This window comes from Schistocerca gregaria, chromosome 3 (genome assembly GCF_023897955.1).
Source record: "Schistocerca gregaria isolate iqSchGreg1 chromosome 3, iqSchGreg1.2, whole genome shotgun sequence".
In the NCBI taxonomy this organism is placed as follows: Eukaryota; Metazoa; Arthropoda; class Insecta; order Orthoptera; family Acrididae; genus Schistocerca; species Schistocerca gregaria.
This window is the reverse complement of record NC_064922.1, coordinates 20,165,992-20,174,068: the sequence shown is the minus strand read 5'-3', so window position 1 is coordinate 20,174,068 and position 8,077 is coordinate 20,165,992. Positions and strand designations below refer to the sequence as shown.

The window sequence follows — 8,077 nt, the reverse complement described above, 5'->3', positions numbered from 1 at the left end:
AAATTCTTGTCGTCCAACTGCAAAACACTTGGACACAATAAGTTTCCGCGTCCCCTTTGCACTGATCGTACTACGAAACGCTCCCCAAACTTGGCAATCACCCAAGCAGATGACTTTTCCGACTTTACACGACGCTCACGCAACGCTCACGCTAGTGACAGCCTTATTTATAGTTCGACGTCGCGCCAAAGCGAATGAGCACATTTCGCCTACGGCTTAGGCCGCTCTTCTAGTGTGGCTGCTCTGTGTCTGCAGGCAGCGAGGGGCTGCAAGCTTCCTGTGTTCGCACCTATATCACCTGTGCTTCCTTGTCAGAGACAGACTATCGCAAAACATACAACTCACTCCATGAATTGATTGCTACGGCATCTGTTATCAGCAGTCACAACCAGCAACACCAGTAGCAGCCGACTGCACGCAAAGAATAGGAACGTGCAGTGGGATTTACGTGAAATCGGCGCAATTGTGGATGCTAATCGTTCGCTTGTATCTGCCTACACACCTCTGCCGGTTGGGAATTATTCCACTTGTATCGCAAGGTGCGCATGTAGGTGTGTTAAAAATTCTGGAGGCGCTGGGTATCGATCCCAGTACCTCTCGCACGCTAAGCGAGCGCTCTACCATCTTTTTTTTTTTTTTTTTTTTCTTCTTTTTTTTCCCAGTCCTGTTGCTGAGGCGTGTCTTTATCATAGTTTTCAATAAGAAATTTTACATCTTGTGTATACGTAGATATATGCTGTTTTGCCTTCGAAATCCTGAACCAAAAGATGCTTCATTTGAAACAAAAAATTTATGTCATGCCGAGGCAATAGAGATTGAAGGTTATAGCTGTAGTGCTATTTTTTTTTTTTTTTTTTTTCTCATCCACTGCTTCTCGGCAACCTAGCATACTTCTTTGTAATATATAATAAAGTTGTAGGAAGTAGTGGACCCTGAACCTGTATATTATTTTTTTAAATTTCTGTTTAGTTTTTTTATTGTTATTATTATTATTTTTGTTTGTTTGTTATTTTTTTATTGTAAAAGAAAAATCTTCATGGAATGTGAAGAAGGAATTTTATGTTAAGGCACTAATTCCATAGCCTCCTTTCCTTCTTGAGATTAATAATAATAATAAAAAAGTATGTTCCCTTCCATGGAAACAAATGAGACTTCCTTCTCAGTCATAAAATGAATGTATAAGAAAACAATTTATCTTTAACCCTGCGATACTGGCTTTCGGCTTCGGCTTCTTCTGTGCAATAAACAAAATAGCCTTCTTTGCCAGCAGAGGATAAGTGATTGTAATATGAAACTGTAAAATTGTACTTCTCCCCAAATGTTTTTGTTTAAGCGTCGTTTCGCTTAAATAAACGATTTTTGTTTATCTCGTTGGCTTGTCAACCAATGCCCAGTCGCTCGAATACAATTTTAAGCATATTGCCGTAGTTTTTCTTGTGGTCTTTATATTTCAGGGCGTTATAAAAAGCACACTTCAAGTACATGTAAAAATCAGTGGAATTGTCATTTCCCAGGTGATTAATTACGTAATTCACATAGTGTCCCATTAACCAATGGACCGAGTTGTTTTTTGCTGCTGGAAAATAGCAAGTCTGAGGCCTGAGGAATGTAACAGTTGGAAAATTTTCCACCGAAGATCTCGTAAGAAAAGCCAGTTGTTCCCTAATCCAATTACAGAGTTGTAGATTGCCACCGCACGTGAATCTGTGCACTAACGTGTCGATCAATTTACATTTGAGACATAGGTTCGTGTCGCTAACGCCGATTGCATGTAACCTTTCATTGGTGCTTACGGTCTCATTCACTGTTTTATACCACGCTGACTTGACGTCCGATGGTAGACCACGCATATTAATATTTTTCCATATGGCGTCCCAATCAGTGTGTGGGTATTTACTTTCCAATTTGTTTCTCCCCTCCATTTTCTTTCGATGGCACAGAATATCGCGGGCCGTGATCCGTCGTGAGTTGATGATGACACCGCCGAGATAGCTGAATTCCACAAAATATACACGAACGTACTGGAGCCGGTTATTTATTTTTTGCACATTCACCGGCGCCTGTAAACTGGCAGGCCTGACAACTTCAAATAATTTAGTTGTAATGCTATCAGCGTGGTCGCTAAGGATAGTGGCGGTCCTTTTTATAAAAAGCGCAGACGCCTTATTTCTGATGTCAACTAACCCCAAACCTCCATTCCTGGGATCTAAGGTCGCAGTTTTTGCGTCGACTCTGAATATATCCCCTCTCCAAAGATAGCTGGCAATGGTAGACATTATCTTTTTTCCAATCATTTTCGGTAGTGGGAAGATCTGTGCTATAAAGTAACTCCTGGAGAGAATGCAGTGGTTAATGAAAATCACCCTCTGAACTTGGTTCATGTTACGGTGGAGGTTTTCTCTTGTTGTTCCAAGAAGTTGTCCCGACGTATTTCTCCAATTGATAGCTGCCATTTTTAACGGACAAGGTGTCAGTGTTATTCCTAGTGCTTTGCATTGGGTGACCATTGTGGCCCAGGCTAAGGTGGTATGTTGAAAACCCCGCAGGTTTAGGAGTTTGCTTTTGTTTGCGTTGACACCTGCTCCGGAGACTCTACAGTACTTTTTAATTAGCGTTTCCAATTTCAAAATGTCGTCGGGATTTCGCAGGACGACTCCGACATCATCGGCATAGGCGTTTATGACTGTTCGGTGACCAGATAATGTGATGCCAGTTAGAGTGGCATGAACACTGCGGAGGAAAGGTTCTAATGAAAGCACGAATAGGAACATGGAGAGGGGGCTTCCTTGAGGAACGCCGCGCCTGATCTGAATCTGCTTTGTCCTCTGGCAGTTAACTGATATACAAGCGCTGATGCCTGTTGCAACATTTCTGATCACACTTACGACTCGCTCATTAAAACCTATTTTGTTCAGTGTGGCACTAAGGAATCTATGATCCACACGATCAAATGCTTTCTGGAAGTCAATAAACATGATAGCACATTTTATGGTGGTCACAGCAGTGATTGCAATTATATCTCTATATTCAGCTATGCTTTTGAAAATGCTCTTGGTAGGCACACAGGACTGGTATGGACTTACTATCTTTTTGGCCAACTGTGAGAGTCTGTTGTTTAAAATTCTGCCGATGATTTTATAATCGGAGTTTAACAGGGAGATAGGACGAAAGTTGTTGAGGTTTCTTTTTGCAGCATTTTTTGGGATTAGTACTATTGTGCTCTCTTTAAAAACAGCAGGTAAATGCTTTCCCTGAAGCACCTCGTTCGTCATTCGGGTAAACATGTCACCAATCAGTGGCCAGTATCGTTTATAAAATTCAACAGGCAAACCATCCGGTCCCGGCGATTTCCTCAGAGGAGATTTGCAGATGATTCTGTGGATATCTTCGTTAGTACACTCAACGAGAAGGTCTTCGTTTTCCTCGTCCGAGACCTGTGGAGCTATGGAACGAAGGAACTCATCGAAGGACTCTTCACATACCGGGTTGGCAGTGTATAGGTCTTCGTAATATTTGTGCACTGCATTGACGATGTCTCTCTGAGTCGTGAGTGTCTCGCCAGTTTCAGACTGAAGTCCATCAATGAAGGTGCGTCTCCTGTTTCTTTCGTGCTTCAGTAGATGGTACAAGGAAGCATGTTCATCCTCCACGACTGTCTTAGCCTTGGATTTTAATTTCAGACCCTCCATCTGCTGTCTTTTAAGACTGAGCAATTTGGCCTTAGTTTGCTTGATATCTGCCAGACGGACGTTGGAAGTGTTTGCCTGCTCATATAAATTTCGCAGCATGGTATAATAAAATTCTATGGAATTTTTCAAGTCTTTCGATCGTTGTACACTATACTGGATGAGAACTTTTCTCAGTTTAGGCTTTGCCCTGTTGCACCACCAGTCTAGTACTGAGACGTGTCTATCTGCAGAGCGGAGGCACAATGCCCACGCTTCTGTCAAACTTTCTTCTAATCCGTCGTCCTGCATCAGTGACGTATTAAGGTGCCATGAACTTCTAAAACGGCGAGTGGGTTGCGCAGTAAGGTTGATGGAAGCTAGCACGGAGCTATGATCAGAAAAGTAAACTGGAATCGTCTCTGCTTTAATGAAGGAGCTAACTAGACTTTGCGATATGTAGAGTCTGTCGATCCTGCTACGTGAGTGAGGACCTAGGAATGTAAATGCCACAAATGTGGGATACATTATTTCCCAAGCATCTTTAAGCTGTAAAACAGTGACGAAACGCTTCAGTTCATTGCAGTTATTAAAATTCGGAACCTGGTCTTTCCTATTTATCACACAATTAAAATCACCGCCTATTATAAGATCTTTTGGGTTTTTCCGTAATAAATAAATGATTTCTTCTTTATAGAACTGTGCTCTTTCCATTCTATTGGATGTGCCAGAAGGGGCATACAGATTGATAAGGGTAGAACCAAAGACTTTTATACCTATCGCTCTGCCGGAGTCCAACCTCTCGATATCCGAGACAGGAATCCCCTCCCTGACTAAAATTGCTGTACCGACGTTGGTGTCAAGTGAGACATTTAAAATCGCCAAATATCCAGGCACTGTAAGATTAGCCAGCACTACTTCCTGTAGGAAAGCAATGTCCGTCCCTGACTCATATAAATAATCCTTGAGCGCTGTAACTTTAGTCACGGATGTAATCCTGTTAATATTGATAGTCGTAATTGTATATGCCTGGGACATTGAGTTTGCATAAAAAGTAAATAAGTGATTAAAAAGATAACAAAATATTAATAAAAAAAAAAGAGATGTGCAGCTTCTAGAAGGGAGAAACGACTCTGCTTAAACAAACATCTAAAAGAATAGTCAGTATTTGAAGCTCGGTAAACACTTCATCTGGTTCCTCTGAAATATGACTAAGAGAGTAGTACAATTACAAATGAAACTGGTTCAACAAAATCCTTTTTTTTTTTTTCATCTTACAGCCTCATTTTGGTGCAGGATTCCGAACATCTCGGGTTTTAGTTTTACCGAGAGGCTTTGCATCACTAATGTCACTTGAAGGTACCTCCTTAGGTCTTTCCGTGATGATTTCATACAAGACGTTCTTGGCCGTCGCTTCCTCTTGTGCTGGTTGTTGTTTGCTTTGGTTACGGGAAGCTTTGAGATTAGGTTGCGGTTTGAGTCGGCGTCTTCGGACATCTTGGTTCAACGCGCCGTCATTCGGATTGTCTATCTTTACCACCGTTGTGACCGAAGCTGCCTCAACAGCGTCCTTTTTACGAGTGCCATTTCCTTGTTCTTCCATCACGAGCTCCAGAGCACTGACTGAGTCGGCGGTTTGTGGGTCTGTAAGTTCTTGAGTTGGGTTCCGCTCCGTCACCTCTTGTGCTTCGGAGTGCGCCTCTTCCGTCTCCGCGACAATCGTTACTGCGTCCCCTCCGTGGACCGTTTGTACCTGTTCAGCCGCCGACAGCGGCCGGGTTGCCTCAGCGGCTGTCGTCACGTCAATACATGTACTGTTTGTTTCCTCGAGCACATCCTCATTACACTGCTTCTGCTTGCGGGTGGAAGGCGAATTACGGGCGGACTCGCCGTCCGAGCCGTCATCGGTCGTTTCCAACGGTCGCTTCTTATTCTGGAGATCGCAATCGGGAACAGAAGGGTGTGATGTAATGACGCTCAGGGGAGGGAATTCCGTAGTAGTTATGGCGGGCACTGCAGAAGTACATGCACCACTGTCGTTAACCGAAAGAAGGGAAGTGCTATTTGGTAAGACATCGCTGAGGGTCAGTTTTTGACGCTGTGTTAGATTGTTCCGAAGAACAAAAACACGGCGCGGACAATCTTGTCGGAAATGACCTGTCTCATTGCAAATATTGCACGTGCGTTCCTGACCAGAATACACAACATGTGCTTTATGGCCTGCAACGGATATATGGGACGGAATGTTGGCTTTCACCTCCATTTCAACGGATCTAATGCCATTAAAACACTGTATCTTGTATAGCTTCGACCATCTTTCGTTATAGATAGATTTAACTTCGCCATATTTAGATAGAGCGTCCTTGATCAACTGATTATCAATTTCAATTGGAACATTCAAAATCCTGACATTGGTGTACATGATATCAGCTTTTCGTACAGAGACATTACTTTTTGAACCGTCTCGATGAACAAATTCGACGGAATTACCCCATTTTGCAAGCAACTTATCGACTGTCACTGAGTTCAGAAATTTAACAAAAACACAGTATTTTTCAGCATCTAATTGCGTGGTATGAACAGAGTCAGAATTTATACCGATTACCTCAGTCAGCCAATCGTGGATTTCCAGCGCAGTGGGTTGGACCGGCCGTGTTTCTTTCTCGAACGAGAAGACTAAAGTATTCTTCCTGACGGTGTCAGACATGGCCGTCGGTTCCGACGAAATTCCGGCAACAACCGAAATTGCGGCGAAGCACGAGACGTGGAACGGACGAAAGCACTATAAAAACACTTATCAGAGACACCACTCAAAAGATAACAGCGAAAATGTACAGCTAACTTCACATAAACACCAAACACCGGCGATAGCGCTAACGTACGCGGAGTAAACAACAAGCACGTCCGACCGCGGCGACGGCTAAAGCCAGAAACCATCTGAGCTACGCCAACCCCCCGGATAACTAGTAGTGCTACATACAGTCATATCAACGTCACAGACCCTTGCACTCCCATTATTCCGCAGACAAACACTACTCTCTATGTATCAGTGAGGGTGTCTCTCAGGTTTCGTGCATTCTGTATCGAATCGTAGTTGGCCACAATGAAAGTGGCACGCATAACGTCGAAAATAGAGTTCAGACACCGCACTGAGTAAGACGAACGTGTTGTCCACCTCTAGACTTCAATGACGTTAAGCCGTGATACCTAAGACAGATCTGCACTCGATGACACCACGATAACAGCCGGTCCCCACACTTACATCTTGCTCTCCTTACGACAGTATACATCATATCAGTCTGTGACGGTGGTTTTGCAACTTCTTGCGTGCGTTTATGTTCGCCGCGACCAACACTTACCATGCACTGACTACAAAACATGGAGGAGCCGGGGCTTGAACCCGAGACCGTTCACACGCTAAGAGAACGATCTGCCAACTGAGCTACAGTTACACACGCGACCAAGCCTGGCTATTCTCCATTCTTTGCGACTCTGATGTGCACGGACACGATGGTTGGTTGGTTTGTAGCGGCGAAGGTACCAGAATTCAAAGGCGCGGACACGTTCATATACACTAGAGTTCCAAGTAGTTTCGATGCTCTGGTATTACGAATGCAAATTCCGTCTGTTTTGAACGTCTTAAATTGAAAGGGCGGTCACAAATTGGTCCATTTCACTCCTTGTCGACAATCACACAGCACCTGAGGTGACAATCACATCTCGAGCCCCATTGTGCTCTCCATTGTTCATGCCAACTCAGTGCCTCGCTCTTTGCTACTGTGTAAAACTCTTGTCGTCCAACTGCAAAACACTGGGACACAATAAGTTTCCGCGTCCCCTTTGCACTGATCGTACTACGAAACGCTCCCCAAACTTGGCAATCACCCATGCAAATGACTTTTCCGACTTTACACGACGCTCACGCTAGTGACAGCCTTATTTATAGTTCGACGTCGCGCCAAAGCGAATGAGCACATTTCGCCTACGGCTTAGGCCGCTCTTCTAGTGTGGCTGCTCTGTGTCTGCAGGTAGCGAGGGGCTGCAAGCTTCCTGTGTTCGCACCTATATCACCTGTGCTTCCTTGTCAGAGACAGACTATCGCAAAACATACAACTCACTCCATGAATTGATTGCTACGGCATCTGTTATCAGCAGTCACAACCAGCAACACCAGTAGCAGCCGACTGCACGCAAAGAATAGGAACGTGCAGTGGGATTTACGTGAAATCGGCGCAATTGTGGATGCTAATCGTTCGCTTGTATCTGCCTACACACCTCTGCCGGTTGGGAATTATTCCACTTGTATCGCAAGGTGCGCATGTAGGTGTGTTAAAAATTCTGGAGGCGCTGGGTATCGATCCCAGTACCTCTCGCACGCTAAGCGAGCGCTCTACCATCTGAGCTACGCCCCC

The 8,077-nt window shown here is 44.2% G+C and overlaps 1 non-coding gene across 1 annotated transcript; it reads right to left on the bottom strand.

Annotated features, from left to right (window-relative positions):
- Positions 1–8,004: 8,004 nt before the first annotated feature.
- Positions 8,005–8,077, bottom strand: Trnaa-agc (transfer RNA alanine (anticodon AGC)). Its single transcript has one exon. It is a non-coding gene; the product is annotated as a tRNA-Ala (tRNA).